The 21,332-nt window shown below is 41.5% G+C and overlaps 1 long non-coding RNA gene across 1 annotated transcript; it reads left to right on the forward strand.

Annotated features, from left to right (window-relative positions):
* The first annotated feature begins 6,707 nt into the window (after positions 1-6,707).
* Positions 6,708-10,028, forward strand: LOC310760119. The gene is made up of 2 exons (XR_014546790.1): positions 6,708-7,049; positions 9,249-10,028. It is a non-coding gene; the product is annotated as an uncharacterized lncRNA (long non-coding RNA).
* Positions 10,029-21,332: the final 11,304 nt, after the last annotated feature.

Consider the following 21,332-nt stretch of genomic DNA (forward strand, 5'->3'; position numbering starts at 1 on the left):
GAACTGTTCAAGAAAGAGCTATAGCTCTAATAATTCATGCACACTGGGTATGTTGTATACAGCTTCCTGGTTTATTTACTTTTTTAAACAGAAGTTGATTTGGTTGCCAAGAGAAGATGAACAATTGAAATGGGAGTAGCATTGGGAAAATGTGTAGGAAGTGACTGGGGAACAACAAAAATAACACTGCTCACATGCAGTGGTCTAAACCAATGAGCCTCTTGGGCTCGCTGATCAGAAGGTCAGTGGTTCAAATCCACATGATGGGGTGGGTTCCCACTGCTCTCTCCCTGCTCCTGCCAACCTAGCAGTTCGAAAGCATGCAGGTGCCAGTAGATAAATTGGTACCACTGTGGCAGGAAGGTAAACGGCATTTCCGTGCACTCTGGCTTCCGTCACGGCCCTCCATGCACCAGCAGTGGTTTAGTCATGCTGGCCACATGACCCGAAAAGCTGTCTGTGGACAAACGCCGGCTCCCTTGGCCTGAAAAGTGAGATGAGCACCATATCCCATAGTTCTAGATTCAGGTAGGTAGCCATGTTGGTCTGACACAGAAAATAGGGGTTGCTGGGAAAATTTAAAACAGGGATGCAGAAAAGGGAGGTATGGGGAAGTCGTTGAAACAAGGTTCAAGAAAGAGAGGTTAAGAAATTATATGTGTTTGCATGTTTGTTTGTTTATGTGTTATGTCGTTAATTGTTAGTTGTTTTGTGTTTTAATATATGTTGTAAAACCAATAAAAATTTATTATAAAAAATAAACATGTTGGTCTGACACAGTCAAAATATATAAAAAAAAATAAAAAAATTGTCCAGTAGCACCTTAGAGACCAACTAAGTTTGTTCTTGGTATAAGCTTTCGTGTGTGTGCTTATATCAAGAACAAACTTAGTTGGTCTCTAAGGTGCTACTGGACAATTTTTTTTATTTTTTTATATATTTCGACCATACCCCATAGTCACCTTTGACTGGACCTTTGACTGCCCAGGGGTCCTTTACCTTTACCTTACCTAATTTAGTCACACATGGTCCAGCATATAGAAGACGAAATAAAGATCGGTTTGTTTTTACCATTCTTTATCACAAATTCATCACTGGCTGGTTTATTTAACCACATGTCTATGGTTTAATATACCATTATGTGTACCTGCCCCCCTTGCATTAAAGTCTTCTTAGTGGTTCATTACATTATTTAACGTGCTTATTTATGTAGCAGACTGAATAATGCCTGGCAAAGGACTCTCTTCCATTTGTTGGTCATTCATCTTACTATTCAAAATTTATCACAGCGGTAAATCAATACTGCTAATGGTAATGCCAGATCATCGAATCATAGAACTGTAGAGTTAGAAGGAACCGTGAGGATCATCTAGTTCAACCCCCTGCAATGCAGGAACATGTGGCTATTGACCTTGGCATTATCAGCACCATGCTATACCCAATTGAGCATGCATCCTAGTTGAAGTTTGGTCTTATGAGAAATCAATAAATGGTCAAGTTATGCAGGAGGAGTGTCAGATAAAAAAAATACTGTGGGCAGATTTCTCCTATGGGATCTAGTGTCAGCACCCCACGTTGACCGGATTCAGGTTTGTCTGAGCCTCTATAGTGCTTGCTGTTTATTGATTGCTCCAAGGAATTACAGACAGAAATAAATGCTTTAGAGGAATGTTATGCAGTCAGCCCACAACTTGCACACATTTAACTTGTGCGCATTCAGCTTTATGCACTTGGCAGAACAATAATAAAAAATAAATAAGGGAGCAGGAAACAGCATGCATCCAGGAATAAATACACTGGCAATCCCACGTGCCACTGAACCCAATGTGTTTTGACTATAGACAATTTTGGTTTTAGGCAATCTTACTGTATTGCCACTAAGATTCTTAAGTTACAGGTTTTTTTAAATGGTTGCTTAAGATTCTTAAGTAGGTTTTTAACAACTCAGAAGGCATTCAAACCAGTAATGTGAAGGTGGTTTTGGTTTATGTCTGTTATTTATTCATTTATTCTGCTGCATTACACCCTACGTTTCAGCCAAAATTGGCTCCCAAAGCCGCTTACGAGTAAAATGCACATGAATGTACAGATATAATAAGAATAAATTGGGATGTGTTCCACAGAATCGTCTGTTCCCTAGCCGTTGATGACAGCCCATGTTCCAGTTTATTTATTTTTTAACGACTTGTAAGTAGGATAGCTGCAGAAAGAGATATTTTATTAATGCGAGGAGGGTTTACAGGTTTGCGGATGGAGTCAAAACATTGCAAAACCTCTTGGAACAGAATTATTGTTTGAGAGAAAAAATGGTGAGTATACTGTAGCAACTATGTTACAGGTAGGTAGCCGTGCTGGTCTGCTGAAGTTGAAATAAAAAATTCCTTCCAGTAGCACCTTAGAGACCAGCAAAGTTTGTTATTGGTCTTAGAAGTGTGCATGCACATGAAAGCTCATGCCAATAACAAACTTGGTCTCTAAGGTGCTACTGGAAGGATTTATTTTTTTTTGTAGCAACTATGGTTTGCTACCTTCAAGTCCCTGAAAAACTCTTCTGACCACAGATTGCTGACCCAAATGCAAGTCATTTAAAAAGCTAACAGCAAGGTCATGGGGTTCTAATGAACAAAACAGACAAAACAATCAAGCTTCAAGGATGTGAGCGCAGAGTCAACATAACAAGACATTGTCCTGGTTTGGATGACATGCTGAGCCAAGGATGAGGAAGTTGTGGACTGTTAGCCAAGTTTGTTTGAGCATGGATTCCTCTTTGGCCCACAAGGCTGTTTTCCCCAAACCATGGCCACTTGCTCCATACCTGACATCATATGTGATAGCAGGTGCAGAGACATGGCTCAACCAGCTATTCAGCTCTGTTCCCTATGGGGAACTCGATCACACAGCCGATCTCTGCAGAAAGCAGGTTTAAAATCACTCCAAGTAAGCTTGAACTTTGATAATGCTGCTTGCTTATCTGGATGGAGGTTGTGTGTGAGCGTGTGTAAGAGGCTAGCCTATAGTACAGACATAAATTTTACATGGGCTTCTGGCCGATCCCTGGCATGTGGCCCTTAGAATGCTTCCCAGGAACAAATGTGGCCCTTCCTCATCCCAGCTATTTACTGGGGAGGAAGCTAGATTGAACTCAGTAGGATTTACTTCAGAGCAGACATGCAAAGGATCACACTGTTAATGAAGGTAAATGCTGAAATGGAAAAGAACAACACAGGTGGTTTAAATTAGTCTCCTGTGATTTGGAGAGATAAATAAAAATTATCCTTGGAGTCAGCCTCTCACTATTCAGCACTTTTGGTCATGGATGGTATCTCAGCAGTAGCACTTTGCATCTTCTATACATCTTCTATAGCTTTTACTGTCTCCATAAATCAGAAAAACAGTTACTTGGAGCCAAATGCAAGTATTCAAAAATATGTCCCTAACAACTGAGGGGACCAATGAACTGTGTAAGGGTGTTAGCTTCCTCTGTTCCAGTCAATAGAGAGATAAATGGATGTTCCGTTGGGAAGAGGCTGCAGTAGTTCAGCTCTGACAACATTCCTTTGCCTTATCTCTGTTAGGATATTCATGGCTTCTATGTACAAGTAGAAAAATAATACCAAGAGTAGAATAATTTCATTTATCCATTTCCCTCTCTGATTTTTGTAACACTTTTCAATATATGCTTTAATCCTAGAAGCAAGGGTCATGCAATAAAGCCAAGGGTTGGAAGATTCTGGCCAGACAACAAAAGGTGCTCATTTTCCCAAGTAAACTATTTGCAACTACAAGATGTGGCCATGGCCACCAACAAGGATGGCTTTAAAAGTGAGGTGCATTAAATTAATTAAGAATAAGGCTAGCTGTGATGGTTCTGGGCTAGAGGGGCCTATGGTCAGATCCAGCAGAGCTCTTATTATGTTCTTAGGTTGTTGAGGTAAAGAAAATGCAATAAAAAAACATAAAAACGGCAGGAGAAAAGATCCCACTGGGGTGCCAACTTGAATAAAATATTGGCGTCATTGGCTCCCAGTACGTTTCTGAGCACAATTCAAAGTGTTGGTGCTGACCTTTAAAGCCCTAAACGGCCTTGGTCCTGTATACCTGAAGGAGCATCTCCACCCCCATCGTTCAGCCCGGACACTGAGATCCAGCGCTGAGGGCCTTCTGGCGGTTCCCTTCCTGTGAGAAGTGAGGTTACAGGGAACCAGGCAGAGGGCCTTCTCGGTATTGGTGCCCGCCCTGTGGAACATCCTCCCATCAGGTGTCAAGGCAATAAACAACTATTTTACTTTTAAAAGACACCTGAAGGCGGCCCTGTTTAGGGAAGTTTTTAATGTCTGACGCTGTAGTTTTTGATATTTGGTTGGAAGCTGCCCAGAGTGGCTGGGGAGACCCAGCCAGATGGGTGGGGTATAAATAATAAATATTATTATTATTATTATTATTATTATTATTATTATTATTATTATTGGAGCCCAGGTAAGCCCTGATCCACATAATCAGTCACATGATGCAGTGCACACACACCATTTGAATGGGAATGTCCCTCAACTTTGTGGGGGCCCAGCCCTCTCAAATATTTTATTGTGGGGACCAAAGCTCGCATGGCCCCTAGGAGTTGGCACCGATGTTGGCCATTGTGAGAAGAAGATGCTGGACTAAATGAGCCATTAGCCTGATCCAACAGGCTCTTCTTATGCAAAGCATGAGAAAAAATAATAATGGTTACTTCTTCAGGAATGGGTAAAAAAAATGGTATTTGTTTGGACCTGAAAAGACATCAAGGTACTAGACTAGCCTTCCTAGGAGTTCTATAAATGGGGTACCACATTTATTGGCCCTCCTTCCAGGGGGCGGGTGCTGGAGGGGACAGGAAGAGGAAGTTCCATTGTTTGCACAGAAATCCTTTGCACCAGCAGAGCTGCAATATTTTCCTCTGTTTCTCATTTTTTCAATCTTAAATTTAGTTTTCCACATTTTTGCAGGAATTTGTGAATTTTCTTTTGAAATAATCCTCATGAAAATTCTTCAGCTTTTTCTCTAAATAAAACACATTTTTGTATCTGGTTTTGATTATTGAACATATGTTTGCCAGCAATTTCTCCCAATAGAATGCATTTTTGTCTGTGATTTTCACTAATATATTCATTCTTATGCACATTCTTACCTAATATATGCATTATTCCAATCATTGTTAGGTTAGACAACTACATTTCAAAATTTGGATAAGTGCAGTTTGGGGAGGATGGCTGGGTTTCAGTTCTCCTATTGTATCAGAAAGCGTTAATTTGATAAATCTGGCTTTAAATGCGAACTGAATCAAATCCCCCCCCCCCCATCCCTAGGTGAGGGTTGAGCAAGTGTTTTCCATCCTGTTGAATATTCATAGAGTACAGAAAAACAATCATAAAGAGATTTATTGTAAATCTAATCCTGGCAAGGTGAGGAGAAAGTTCAGTTCCTTCAAGACCGCTTGGCATTTTTATGAGTCAGGTCTAAAAATCAATGTGCCCTTTGCAAGCCCAATCTATATCAAGTCTAGATCTCGAAGAGTTTGTTAACCTTTGGGACTGGACTTAAATTATGAAAATATAATTGACTTTCAAATAGACATGGGGGGAATTATGGCTGTCAGCTAATCCGAAAACTTTTTAGTTCTGCTGAAAAGCTATGACTTGCCTCAGCAGTTATTCATTAGTACCTTAGATCCTTAAAGTCTTTCACTTTTGAGAAATCCCACTGAATTCAATATTTGTACTAAGCGGCTTCTGCCAGGTGTGTCCCTCAATAATTCTGAAATAGGATTGTCATATGTCCTGGATTTCCCAGACATATCTGGAATACTGCACTTGGTAGCGGCAGTGTCGTGTGGAAATAGCAGCCCACGTCGACAATGCAGTTCTTGTCGATTTTCCATAAAAATAGGCATTTTTTTGTGATTTTGCCGAAAAGCTCAACAACTTTGCTTGAAATATGGCAACCCTACTATTGATAGATGCAGTTGTGTGTGTGTGTGTGTGTGTGTGTGTGTGTGTATGCATGTGTGAAATCTTCACAGGGGTTTCTGAACATAAGTTCTTGTTCAGAACTGTCTTGCTGCCAATAATGCTGTTGGATATATTCTATGAACTTTCATCTGTGTGAAGGCAAAGAAAGGATGTTACCTGCTGATAGTTCGAGCTTTGATGGACAAATCTCCTTTTCTGAACGGTATTCTACTGATGTATGGAAGTGAGAGCTGGACCATAAAGAAGGCTGATCGCCGAAGAATTGATGCTTTTGAATTATGGTGCTGGAGGAGACTCTTGAGAATCCCATGGACTGCAAGAAGATCAAACATATCCATTCTTAAGGAAATCAGCCCTGAACACTCACTGGAAGGACAGATCGTGAAGCTGAGGCTCCAATACTTTGGCCACTTCATGAAAAGAGAAGACTCCCTGGAAAAGACCCTGATGTTGGGAAAGACTGAGGGCACAAGGAGAAGGGGACGACAGAGGACGAGATGGTTGGACAGTGCTCTCAAAGCTACCAGCATGAGTTTGACCAAACTGCAGGAGGCAGTGGAAGACAGGAGTGCCTGGCATACTCTGGTCCATGGGGTCACGAAGAGTTGGACATGACTAAACGACTAGACAACAAGTTAAGCAATCCAACCTGGCTTGCCCAGATTGGATTATTCCTGGTAGGTACCCTATGATCCCTCTGAAAAGAATAAAGACACAAGAGTCTTTCTTTAAAAGTGACAAGAAGTTTACTCACATTCAGTTCACAGCATGATCCCTGAAGGCAGGCTTTAGCTTGTAATTACACAACAAAGTGTGAGTTCATCCCATATGAGGACTGAGCCCGTGTGCTGCTGGCTGAGAGCCAGCAGACAGCAAAATACATTAAGAGAACAACACCAAGAAAACAAAATGGCTGCAGGAGAGCAGCATGGCATCAAGAGAAAGATGGCTGCGTGACTTGGCTCTTTTATGGAGTCAGTCAGGGTCACGCCCATCTGCCTGGTCACATGCAGGCGAGGACGCTCCAGACCAGTGGAACAGGAAGTTATACTGGCTGGAGTAACTGTTAGAATTCCTGCTTCATGATTGCAGTCATGGGATTTTTGTTTTTCACATGATGGTATATGTTTTGACTCCACAGAGTGGGAAGTGATGGAGACAGGATGTTTGTGTTACTGTGTTCCATGAAGTGGGACTATTGTCCTTTGTTCTTTTTGCTGTCTGATGCTAGAGAGAGAGAGAGCCATGTTGCAGTGCTCTGTGTGTGTTTATATGTAAATAAAGTAGATTAGCCAATATGCTGAGTTGCTGAGGTCTGTCACGCAAGTTGCGCAAACTCTACAGATCCCTAAGTGTGCTGGTGTCAGTTGGCATTGGTCAAATCAAATATCTTTAATACGGTCAGTGACTAGGAAGCAATTTATAAAAATATGACATTAAAAGTAGTATTGTGCTACAAATAACAGTAGAAATATGGCCAATTCACAGAATTGGTGCTTATATTTATAACCAGGTTTTGACTTTTAAAGTTTTAAAAATTCAATTCAGGTGTCGCTACTGTTTATTATTGTTCCTTCGATGTTTACAATTTGAACTCCGTTGTTGACATCATTGCTCGTCTTATTCTTGTTGCAATGTAACAGTACTTTGCCACGGACCTGTTAATTTCGGGCTCTTTGTCAGCTAAGAGGTGTCTGATATAGGTGTCGTCTGTACTGCGAGGTATTTTCCTCAGAATCGGTTCGATCAGCTCTTTTCTTGAGTCTCGATATAATGGGCAGAATAAGATGACATGCCCAATGGTTTCGATTTCATTGCTGTTACAGGGACATAATCTTTGTTCGATCGGTATTTTATTGTATCTTCCCTCTAGAAGAGCTGAAGGGAGCATTGGCATTGGTCTCTGTGATGTTCAGGCTGAAGAAAGCTTTTTTTTTTTTAATAATATTTTATTAGATTTTACAGGAAAAGAGAAAAAAGCCATACAAAAAAGAACAATACATATTAAAACACCAACAAATACCAACAATTAAAAAGAAAAAGGATATTAAAAAATTTAACAAAAAAGAAAGAAGAAAAAAAGGGAAAAAAAGAAAAAGACCCCTTTTCAAATTCTTATCATTCATTACCTTATTTTCCTGACTTCCACCCGCCTCCCTTTCTTGTATTCCACTTTGAAATTGATCAGCAAATTCATTCTTATTAGTTTTATCCTTAAACAATTTCCCTCACGTATTATACTTTCCCAATCCTTATTTACTAGAACCCCTTCATTTCATTTCAATGTCATCAGCATTCAAAGATTTTACAGTGTTTTTGTAAATAGATTTTAAACTTCATCCAGTCCTCCTCCATCCGCTCTTCTCCTTGATCTCGTATTCTGCCGGTCATTTCTGCCATTTCCATGTAGTCCATTACTTGCATCTGCCATTCTTCCAGGGTGGGTAGATCTTGTGTCTTCCAATGCTTTGCAATAAGTATTCTTGCTGCTGCTGTGGCGTACATAAAGAAAGTCCTATCCTTCTTTAACACCAATTGGTCGACCATGCCCAGGAGGAAAGCCTCTGGTTTCTTCAGGAAGGTATACTTAAATACCTTTTTCATTTCATTATAAATCATCTCCCAGAAGGCCTTAATCCTTGGGCACGTCCACCAAAGGTGAAAAAATGTACCTTCAGTTTCTTTACATTTCCAACATTTATTATCGGGCAAATGATAAATTTTTGCAAGCTTGACTGGGGTCATGTACCACCTGTACATCATTTTCATAATATTCTCTCTTAAGGCATTACATGCCGTAAATTTAATTCCAGTGGTCCATAACTGTTCCCAGTCAGCAAACATAATGTTATGTCCGACATCTTGTGCCCATTTTATCATAGCAGATTTTACCGTTTCATCCTCAGTATTCCATTTCAACAACAAGTTATACATTCTTGAAAGTATCTTAGTTTTGGGATCTAACAGTTCTGTTTCCAATTTTGATTTTTCCACCTGGAAGCCAATTTTTTTATCCAAATTATAGGCCTCTCTTATTTGATAATAATGAAGCCAGTCTCGCACTTTATCTTTAAGTTTCTCATAACTCTGCAGTTTCAATTTATCACCCTCCTGCTCCAAAATTTCCCAATATTTTGGCCAGTTGGTCTGAAGAAAGCTTTTGAAGCTCCAGAACAAAAGACCAGGAGGCAGAGAACATGCCAGTTGGGCGTGTGTCTCTGCCAGAGTCCTACTTGAGTGTAGGCTGAACTCCTGACAGTAACATCCCCCTGCCTGAGTCCACTCTAGGGAAACAAGGAATGTTGTATGTGACTGCTCCAATGGATTTCATCCCACACTGAGAAATTCCACTGAATTCAATGAGACTTACTTCCAAGTAAGTGCATGTAAGATTGCAGCATTAGGGGGCAATTCTAAGGCTGGATGGGGCAGAATCCAAAGGTGTATTTCGGTACATATCAGACTGGCACCATCCCTAGTGTATTTGTAGTGCCTGTTGAAGTTCCTTTCTTACAAGCCTTCTATGTTGATATCTTTATCTCAAACAGTACGTGTGTTGGATCTGAAATTGCATTTTACATCCCCCCCCCATTGTTATAATTGTTTTTGTATATATGACATTGTGTTAGCAGTTCTGTTGCTGCTGTTTTTATTGTGAAATCACTTTAAGGTATTTTATGGGCAGCAATTAATAAATGGAATTAAATAAACAAACAAGCAATAGACCAGGACTGAACTACAGTTTCCCAGTTCAAGTGCAACAGGAAACTGTGGTTTAAACGTTAAACAGACCATGACAGAAACACAGAAGTTGATGCACAGGGTTAGGAAGAGAGGGGATATGACTGATGATTGTACAGTATTGATTTAATAAACTGGGGTTTAGAAACCAAGACAGAACTGGCTCACAACTCTGCAGCATAACGTATGCTACAGATAGCTGTAAGGATGAAATTGGAGTAATGAGGAAATTATCCACACCTTCCTGAATTCTGCATAAAATGTCTAAAATGTTGCACATTTTTTTAAAAAAACTCTACTGTAACACAGCCGCTTCACATGGCAAGTTAAGACTTCAGGTAATATATTATAGGTGGGCTATTTTGAAATCTATGTGGCAATCACTTGTCATAACATATAAGTTTCCATCCGAGGGAAATTCAGCCCCCTGGGCTTCCTCATTAATTATTATTTTAAAAAATCCTCTGAGTATTATAAAATAATGACATGTGAAATTTAAATTGTGTGGAAATTAATGAGCCGCCTCAATAGCATCTTGCATTAAAAAATTGTGACAGGTTATAACAAATCTGCCCCAATTGTAACATTTTACCTGATAGATTAATGGCCACTGCTGCTTCCCACCCAACCTTTGAAAGAGAATAGGAAGCTGTCAGCTTTATTAAGGCAAAACTCCAAGTAATTTCTGTGAGACATTGTCAAATGGTGCCTTGCTCTTTCATCTTCCATTTCGCACTCTAGTTATTCTTCTCATTAGCTTTAACAAGGTGCTATTTATTAAGTTGTCACAGCACTGTGGAAGAGCGCAAGATAAGTTGAACTTGGTCTTGTGACACCGAGCTGCAGTCAGAATTGCTAGGTTACTGAACCTGAATTATCACTGCGAAGATGGCAAATGCAGGGACATCTAGAAATATCTGTGGACATAAAAAAAATAATAAGCTAATGAGGCATCAAGTTTAGCTTTACATATGGGAAAATATGGGTTGTATCCAATGAGGTCATTGCACAAGCAGAACAACTTCCTTTGTGCAATGGAATTTCCCCTCCCTCTGTCCCTGGTGCACCCCCAGAATCTGTTTTGGGGGTCTCCCCCCAAGCAGATTTGTGAAGGTGCAGGGGGATGTGCAGTTGGAGAAAAGGAAGGGGGGCACTTGCACAGTTACATAGTTGGACTCAAGCCTATCTCAGTTATTAATTTTGATATTTGTACTCATTTCCTAGCCAAGATAGCTTATAATTAATATACACAAAAAGCACAATATTGGTAAAAAAAGGTAAAGGTAAAGGACCCCTGTCAGTTAAGTCCATTCGCGAACATCTCTGGGGTTGCGGCGCTCATCTCGCTTTACTGGCCAAGGCAGCCGACATTTGTCCACAGACAGTTTTTCAGGGTCATGTGGCCAGCATGACTAAGCCACTTCTGGCGAACCAGAGCAGCACACGGAATCGCTGTTTACCTTCCTGCTGGAGCGGTACCTATTTATCTACTTGCACTTTGACGTGCTTTCGAATTGCTAGGTTGGCAGGAGCAGGGACCGAACAATGGGAGCTCACCCCGTCGCAGGGATTTGAACTGCCAACCTTCTGATCGGCAAGCCCTAGGCTCTGTGATTTAGACTACAGCGCCACCCACCACATACCCCAATCTTCTAAAGGTGAGAGATTTCAGGGACTCCAGTGTGTGCCCCAAGGAAGGTTTCTTTTGAAGCTCGCTGGAGACTTGTGGCATTACTGTAGGCATTACCTATAGGCTGCCTCCTGAATAAGCTTAGTAGTCATGTAATAAGAGACATCTGCTTGTGGATCTGGTTAAGAAACAGGAAGCAGAGATACACAAAGATTGGTACTGGGAACCGTACTTCTCAACTTGTTCATAAGTGGTTTAGATCTAGGGGTGAGTAGTCAGGTAGCCAAATTTGCTGATGATGGTGAATTGTCAGGGCGGTTGAAACAAAAAGGAATTAGCATAAGACTACCAATGGCTACTAGGCTAAAATGACTGGGAGAATAAGAGGAAACTCAAATCAGAGAGTGTGCAAAGACTGGATAATATTTAAAGAATACTTAAAACAATATTGTGCCGGTGATGTTTAGATTGAATCCTGAAGATTAAAAGGAAAGTGACAAATGTAGATAATTTTAGATATGTGATAGATACAATAGAAAGTGCGTATAAGTTAAGAATACGTTGAAAGCACAAGGAGGTGAATGGGAAGTCAAAAGAGTGTGCGATGTTAGTTGATGTGTTGTTAGTTAATGTCTAGTGGTGGTGTTGTGTTTTTGTTTTGTTTTGTTTTGTTTTGTTGTCCCAACTGTTTTCTTTCTTATTTGTTGTTCTTTTATGTAAACTTTTTTGCAAATAAAATTTAAAAAAGAAAGACATTGCAAGTGTGGAGCGTGCTTTTGTGCTTGGTTCCTTCTTGCGGGTTTCCCACACGCATCTTGTTGGCCACTCTGAGGAGAGGAGTCTGGCCTAGATGGGTCATTGGCCTGAACCAGCAGGCTCTTAGGTTTTTTATGTCTAAGAAACAACATCCTTTTGCACAGAATGCTGTGAAAAGTGCACACTTTAAGCCATGGAAAAATAGTCCCTTGTTTTTGAAACAGAACAAAAACGGGGAGCTTACAGACAATGTGAGGTTTATAACAAACTATTAACTGCGTTGACTCAGAAGTCAGTCCTATTTCATTCAATAGGACTCACTGCCAGGTAAGTGGGGTTAGGGTTGCAGCCTTAGTCACCAACTATAGTCCTCGCAAAATGTATGGTAAGACAGGTAATAAGGGTACATAGAGAGGGTAGACATTTAAGGAGTCCTCCCACAGCCAATCTTATAGCAGAAGGATGGAGTAAATGTACTGAGCACTTTACATATATTGTCACTCCTTCGACTGAGGCGTTTTACAATGCAAAGAAAAATGTTGCACAGGCACCCCACTCACAATATTTGTTCTGTGAAATGGACAGTTCCTCTGTGCACAGCACCATCAGGTCTCTTTCGAAGTAGCCCCTGCTGTTGCTTAGGGCGCCATCTAGTGCTTGTGGCTCTCCTAAGCACATCCGGAAATGCTACTCATTGGTGACTCCTGCCGCGATCACATAAAGTGAAGTTGGGGAGAAATGCTTGTGGACAGCTGATACATATGTGGATACACACGTCTGGGATGCCTGGCTGGGCAAAGCATCCCCGAAACATTTCCACATAAAGATGCATACATTTTTATTATTTGCTTATTAAATTTCTGCTCCACCTGCTTTTGGAAAGGCTCCTCCCACTCCAAGGCAGCCTGGATTTTCTGCAGAAAAACCAATCATATTGTATAGCCTTTGTTCTCATCTGATGCAATAATTATTCATGGGGGGGGCATACTATTTCTGTTTCTGTTTTATTAGAATCCCTGTTCACACATCATATTGGCAAATACAAATTCCTAGATGATGAGCAAAATCATCCCAAATTTTGGCCTCCCTTTTTATTTTATTCCCTCCCTCTTTTTCATTTCATCCCTTGTTTTGTTTTTTATTGCTCCCCTCCTTTGACAATGTAAATATTCTCCAGAGTCAGATGATCTGTTCCTTGCTGGAAGTCTTCAAGCGGACAGCCATCTGTTGGGGCATCTGGGTTACTTGCTTGAGCAAGAGGTGGACTTGATGGCCTGCAAAGACTTCCTCAGCTCTGTGATTCTATGAATAAGAGTTGTAATGCAATCCTGAAAATATTACACGTGCCCTAAAATATTAATAGTCACCAGGGAACTGTGCCTGTCTCTAGCACCAGATCTGTTTGTCTCCCAGGAACTGCAGCCAAGCAATATAAAAATGGCTCGCCTTTGCTTTTCATCATCTGCTAACTTCCCTATAATTAATAGATCCCGTGTACTTTGAAACCAAAATGAAAGCATCTGGAATGTCTTCCCTTTTTGGCTGCCTAGCAAGTGAGCAGCTGGCAGAGACCAAATAGAAGGGAGCAGTCTTGATCAGATTGCAGCCTTGCGCAGGAAAACTGAACAGAAACATCACGGAATAAAAGCAAACTGGGTCAGATTTATTTCTGGCACCGCTCCACAAAAATCGGTGATGGATTGATCTGTCAATGTTTGTTAGTGGCGGACAAGCCATCGCCCTAAGGGAAACCACACTGTGTATACTGACAGGTGAGAAATGTGTGTGTGTGTGTGTGTTTTAACAGCCACATCATGTTTTATTTCAATGACCGGCACTTGTTGCAGCAACATAGTTGGACAGGTTAATCTTTCTCAGGTGATATGCATACAGATGAGAGCTGATAGCATCCATCTGCATGTGGAACGGACACTATCAGCGGAACAGATTTCTCTTCCCCATGCAACCTCCTGCACATACCCCAAATCTGCTCCAGAAGGTTGGGGACTCTCTAGAGCCTCCCGGGGGGGTGGGGCTGCCTGGGAAAGAGAGGATGAGGAAGTACATGAGCCAGTGTCTATTTGCATAGTGTTGGATGTCATCCAATGCCATTAATGTTTCATTATAGCTTGTGTAAGTTTCAGTCTCTTAAGAGACACTTAAGGCAGTTAACATGAGTTGAAATAAAACAATCCAGAACGATGAAACCATTGAAATGTCAGGGTTTGGAGAGGGGCAGAGAGAACAGCAGGTTTTAAATAAACTTTATAAAACCATCAGATCATAATAAAACACCTGCAAACTGAAAGGTTAAATACCTGTTGAAATAAAAAGGTTTTTCTGAAGTAGTGAAATACTATGCAGGAAAGGGATAGGCAGCTGTTCCTAGGGAGGGGGGACTCCTTTGAGACCTGGCCAGATGTACCACCTGATGAGAAACAGGGAAGAGACTCCCCAGCTGATCTTAATATCATGAGATCTTAAGATCATAAAGCTTTTTCAGCTTTAAAAGTAGCAGGACAGGAAAGCAAGGGAGACACAGATTATTAAGAAGGCCAAAGTTTATTGAAACCCAACACATTTTGCAAAGATATTTCCCTTTTTCGGGCGCAATCACAGTAATCATAAGGGGGGGTGTTCAGTGTAGGAATATGTCTTCCATGAATATGGTCTTAACCAGTACTTTTGTTCTTTAAAAATGTTTAGGGGTAATCTCATTTTGACTCAAGAAAATCACCCTTTTATAGTTCAAATCGGGGGAAATAAATGGACAAAAGTACAAAGAACATGCATCACCTCATCAGTAAAAGACAACACACCCACATTCCACACTGCTTCATACGTTAAACACTCACTTCCATCTGAGACTCAGGAAACACCGTGACGGGAAATGAGGCCGCCATCAGGGGTAGCAACAGAACTGATGATTCATCCCGTTAGATTCACAAAATGTTTAGGGGTATGCGTACCCCCAGAAAAGCACTGGTCTTAACTGTGTGTCTGTAAGTGATTATGTGAACACAAGTCAGTGTACACATGTCAGAAGCAAAGATCAACAGTGTGAAAGCAATGATTCTTCAGCATCAACTTTGTTGGACTGGTCATGTCGTTCAGAGGAGAGACCAAGCCAATGCAAACAGGAACTGAGCAGGAAGAGCTAACAGTCTCTCAGGCTCCCTGGAGTTCTGAAGGGATACTTACAGAGACATTTTGCAATGCCACTGAAAGTACAGTGGTACCTCAGGTTACATACGCTTCAGGTTACATACGCTTCAGGTTACAGACTCCGATAACCCAGAAATTGTGCTTCACGTTAAGAACTTTGCTTCAGGATGAGAACAGAAATTGTGCTCCGGTGGCGCCGCAGCAGCAGGAAGCCCCATTAGCTAAATTGGTGCTTCAGGTTAAGAACAGTTTCAGGTTAAGAACTGACCTCTGGAATAAATTAAGTACTTAACCTGAGGTACCACTGTACATGGAGGACACACTATGGTGCCCATGAGTGCCATGGAGTTACTGCTGCTATAAGACCAAGCAAGACTGCTATTAAGACCAAACAAGATCTTAGCTGGTTGGCAATCCTAACTCAGAGTGAGCTCTAGAGCAATGGGTTTTATTCCTTCACCATGTGGGATGGAGTAATAATAATAATAATAATAATAATAATAATAATAACAACAACAATAATAATAATAATAATAATAATAATAATAATAATAATAATTTATTATTTATACCCCGCCCATCTGGCTGGGTTTCCCCAGCCACTCTGGGTGGCTTCCAAAAGAATATTAAAATACTGTGATACATCAAACATTAAAAGCTTCCCTAAACAGGGCTGCCTTCAGATGTCTTCTAAAAGTCTGGTAGTTGTTGTTTTGGGAGGGCGTTCCACAGGGAGGGTGCCACTACTGAGAAGGCCCTCTGCCTGGTTCCCTGTAACTTGGCTTCTCGCAGTGAGGGAACCGCCAGAAGGCCCTCAGTGCTGGACCTCAGTGTCCGGGTAGAACGATGGGGGTGGAGACGCTCCTTCAGGTATACTGGACCGAGGCCGTTTAGGGCTTTAAAGGTCAGCACCAACACTTTGAATTGTGCTCGGAAACGTACTGGGAGCCAATGTAGGTCTTTCAAGACCGGTGTTATATGGTCTCGGCGGCCGCTCCCAGTCACCAGTCTGGCTGCTGCATTCTGGATTAGTTGTAGTTTCCGGGTCACCTTCAAAGGTAGCCCCACGTAGAGCGCATTGTCCTGGCCCTATATATCTTTTCTCCCTCCTCAACAGCTCTGGGATGCAAGATAAGACAAAGAAAAGAGAATGAAGGGATTCACATTATAACTCTTCCAGTTTTGTCAATTTCCTGGAAGAAAAGATGAAAAAGTTTAAAAAGATGAATCTGCGTTCTGTGGTAAAATGGTACAATTGAGAATTTGGTTATTTATGATATGTGAGTTTAAATTGTATTCAAAGCTCTTATCATTTCTTCTCCAAAGTGCTGTAAATAAATGTAAAAGTTTCCGTAAAATATATATAAAGTGACAAACTGGTAATTTATCTACCCACTTACTCAAAAATGGCTGTCAAGCACCAGAACTGAGAGATCCATTTGGCAAAACATTAAGTTACTGCAGTGCATAAACCTGGCACGCTCATGAATAATCTCAAGAGTCACCATCCAATTTCTTTCCTATGCCAAGTCAAAAGCGGGTGGAAAGACAACTAGCAATGCTTCTTTGCTTTAAATTATTAAGTGAAATTTGTCTGAGGAACGATACAGATTTCTCCTTAGCCCTCGTCTATTGACAAGCTGTTGCCGCTTACTGGCAAATGGAGCCACATGACATGAGAAGAGCCATATTGGATCAGGCCAACAGCGCATCTAATCTAGCACCCTGCTCTCACAGTGGACAAACAGTCCTGAGCATGACAGTGCTCTTCCCACGCATGATTTCCAACAACTGGTATTCAGAGGCAACGTTGTCTCTTGACAGTCGATATGCTTTGGGCTTTGCTCATCAGAGAGGCTCCACAGACACCATCCATTCTCAAAGCACGCCAAGATTATGCCTAGCAGGCTAAAGGGTCTCAGTTGTGTTTTTAGAAATTATTTTTATTTTTAGCAAACCTGTGTGTCCCTGGTTCATGGCACTGGGGCAGTTAGGTGTCTCTTTGGGAAGTTTCGCACATATAGGGCTGGCAAAGCCAGGGCTTTTCTTCAGTGGGAACTTACCAGAACTCAGTTCCAGCACTTCTCAGGTGGGTGCCATTGCCATTATAAGAGAACCAGGGGGGTGTTCATGGTGAGTTCCGGCACCTCTTTTTCTAGAAAAATAGCACTGGGAAAAGCACTTCCTTCTCCTGCCCCCATCAAGGGACAGGCAGTGGGGAAGGAAAGCATCAGTTGCTAGTGGGACTGGGAGAGAAATATGTGCTTCTCAATAATAATAATAATACAGTGGTACCTCGGGTTAAGTACTTAATTCATTCTGTTCTTAATCTGAAACTGTTCTTAACCTGAAGCACCACTTTAGCTAGTGGGGCCTCCTGCTGCCTCTGCGCCGCCGGAGCCAGATTTCTGTTCTTTTCCTGAAGCAAAGTTCTTAACCTGAAGCACTATTTCTGGGTTAGCAGAGTGTGTAATCTGAAGCATATGTAACCTGAAGCATATGCAACCTGAGGTACCAATGTAATTAATTAATTAATTAATTAATTAATTAATAATTTATACCCTGCCCATCTGGCTGGGTTTACCCAGCCACTCTGGGCAGCTTCCAACAGAATATTAAAACACAATAGTCTATTAAACATTAAAAGCTTCCCTAAACAAGGCTGCCTTCAGATGTCTTCTAAAAGTCTGGTGGTTGTTTTTCTCTTTGACAGCTGGTGGGAGGGCGTTCCACAGGACAGGTGCCACTACCGAGAAGGCCCTCTGCCTGGTTCCCTGTAACTTGGCTTCTCGCAGCGAGGGAACTGCCAGAAGGCCCTCGGCGCTGGACCTCAGTGTCCGGGCAGAACGATGAGGGTGAGGATGAGACGTTCCTTCAGGTATACTGGACCGAGGCCGTTTAGGGTTTTAAAGCACCAAACATTGGGCTGATGGAAAGCAGGGAAAGGAGCCTGGTAAAAGCCATGCACAACAAGAGAGGGAGAGAGGGAGGGAGGTAAGTATGCCGGTAAGTACCATTACAAAAATAACTGAAGCAGCAGCAGCAACTTTAGTCTAAGCCTTTTGTCCCAGAATCCGTAAGAACTCTGGGAAACGGGCAAGTACTACACCAGATCTTGATTGAGTTATCACAGCCTATCCCTCTGGCCAACTGCTTCAAAACCAATTGTCATGTGGAACAGGTGGTCCCTGGTTGGGATAACTTCCTTGTTCTCTGGATCAGGCCAATGGTATCGTCAAGCAAGCGTTGTTTGTCACAGATACGGTACATATAATAAAGATCTGTCACAATTACTAAGACTTTGCTCCACACTTTAGAAAAGACGACCACTTGTAAATTCCTCTTCGCTACATTCCCTCACTGTTCCCAGCACGCTTGATATCATCTGGGTGAACAGATGGGCTTTACGGTTCATTTCAAACTGTTCAGTCAGTCAACCAGCACAAATTGCATTAATTCCCTCACAGTTTGAGAACAAAGAGCCAAATATTCTGTGAACGGCACACTGTAGGTGGGAATCAGAGATTCCCTGCCATTAATTCAAAGCTGTTTTAAACAAACACACACCTATATCTATATCTATGATCACCAGGGCATCACAGAAATATTATCTACCACAGGGGTGAGGTTTTTTTTTTAAAAAAAGACTAAGTGCCACATTCCCTTGTGGGCAGCCCTATGGGAGCTGAAATGGATGTGACTCTTAAGATTATATTCTAGCCATGCAATAAAGTCAGGTTTCTAGACAGAGACAGACCGACAAACAGACAGACAGACATAGACAAGGGTGGGGGAGAAAGTTGATTCAGTTCACTTTTAAAGATGAGCCAAAACCACCCTTTCTGAAACAATGTGCAACGCCAGCCTTTCAAATTCATACTTCTTCAAGTTTTGCAGTGCATTTCTTCAGCCACCTAATATATATACCAGGGTAAAGTGCACATGAAAGTGCATATATTTGTGAAACTATCTTACAAAAATGGACATTAGGGAAAACTGCTTGCAAAAATGCTATTAGTCAAAACCGTATACAAAAAAGTGTTTATTAGTAAAATGTGCACTAAAAGGCTGGTGGATTTTCATGGGGATCACAAAAATAATAATCACAAATTGTGGAAATGTTGAGAAGTGAAGTTAAGATTAAAAAATTAAAATAGAAACTTGGAGAACTGAAATTGACAGATATGTCTGTTACTTATCCAGGCAAGCAAGAGACATTACCATGGGGAGGTGTGTGTGTGTCACAAGAAGTGTGCCAGTCCAGGGCCAAAAGGAGTGGCCCCTGGCCCTGAGGCCCCCCGTGCCTGATCTACCAAGACTGTGTGTGCAAAAATGAAGTGATTACATCAGCCTTTCCAAACTGTCCTTGTAGTGCCTAATTGTTTTCAAGCCTAACAGATCCCAAACTTCTTGGGAGTGGGACAGAAATAATGAGATGAGGTTCCTGACTAACTGCCACAGTGGAGCGATTCCCAGTGGATGAGAGATACTGGATAGCCCATGGAAATAGACAGTATGGCAGCGTAAGAGTGTTCTCATGGGCAATTTGGGTGCAAATGACTATTCAGTCACCCTGGGAACCTTAAATACTTTTTTTTTTACCATTTGTTTTATTATCTGAGAAGCATTTCCCCTATCACACACCTGAGGCATATCCCGCTTGCTCAGATCTGAATGCCATATATATTCCCTTGGGTGCCATCTGGGCAGAAACTCTCTAATTTGTCTCCTTTGCTGTAGAGTTGACTATTCAGAGAAAGGAGCATTAATATAGGCAAGGGATGGGGAACCTGTGGCCCACCAGATGTAGCGAGACTTCATATCCCATCATCCCTAATCACCAGCTATCCTGGCTAGGGCTGATGACGGCTGTGGTCCAGCAATACCTGGAGAGTCACAGGTTACCCAGTGCTGGCACAAATCACGCTCCTTCCTCTGAATGGCTGTGTTACATTGTCATTGCTTAATGCTTCACAAACATTTAATTCCAATAATGTGTGCTCTCATTCCAGGGATGAGGGATAATTTCTTGGTGGTTTCCCATTAAGTGTTTTGGACCACAATTTATCTGGCTTTCAACAACCAAGAAATTAGCACACAGCCCTTAACGCTGAAAGCTTTTTACACAGGGCATCATCAGCGCTCTAAGAGGAGACAGTTAATATGGTATTACTTAGCTTAATAGGCTCTCAGGAAACAGAGTAAGGTCAAATCAGCTAAGTCAAAGGGGCAGTCCCATTCCAGCTCAAGCAGAACAGTGGCATGAGAAGATACAGGGAAGAGGGATTAACCTTTTGACATTTTATATGCAGGGATCTCTCTGAGAGTAAAATGGCTCTAGGCCAGTTCCACTCCTCTGCAACTATAAAATGGTATCCGAGGCCTGTTTGAGGCGCCACCAATTTACAGCCGACAGTAATGTATTTTGTGTGGTGGGGATCCAGACCTAAGCAGTGCTGGTTCCCAGCACAATACAAATGACACAGTGTGTGAGCAAGGCAAATGAATTTGCTCTGCTCACACAAGGTGTCAGTCAAACAGTAACACAGGCACAATTCCAGAACTCAGCTCAGAGGCCGCCCACTCCTCTGACCTGGGCCCATCACTTGGGTGATGTAGTGGTTACGTAGCTACCATTTCTCAAGTTTTCATTTTAAAACCAAAAGTTATGATCTTTTCAAAAAAATAAAATAAAAAATCAGCCTTTGTGAACAGGGTGACTTCAATGACATCCCTGTTGTTGCCAAGAAACTACAAAGCAACATGCTTTATCTTTCATTGCTCCCTAACTTTGTTATCCTGCTTTAGGTTGCTCAGGCACTCATCTCTAATAAATACATCCTGAAGAGAGGGACAGAAGACCTTTAATCTTAATTTAGCAGCTTGCTTTTCTGTCTCTAACCATGAGTCAGCCTGGGAAGCATGTAGAATTTTAGAAATAAAGTAAGTTAGCCTCTCAGTACAAAAACAGGAACATTCCTGTTAAAGATAACCTTTTCTAAGAAACCAGAAGCTTTTCTTTTAGGAGTCTTAGG

Source organism: Podarcis filfolensis (genome assembly GCF_964270895.1).
Source record: "Podarcis filfolensis genome assembly, chromosome: 3".
Classification (NCBI taxonomy): Eukaryota; Metazoa; Chordata; class Lepidosauria; order Squamata; family Lacertidae; genus Podarcis; species Podarcis filfolensis.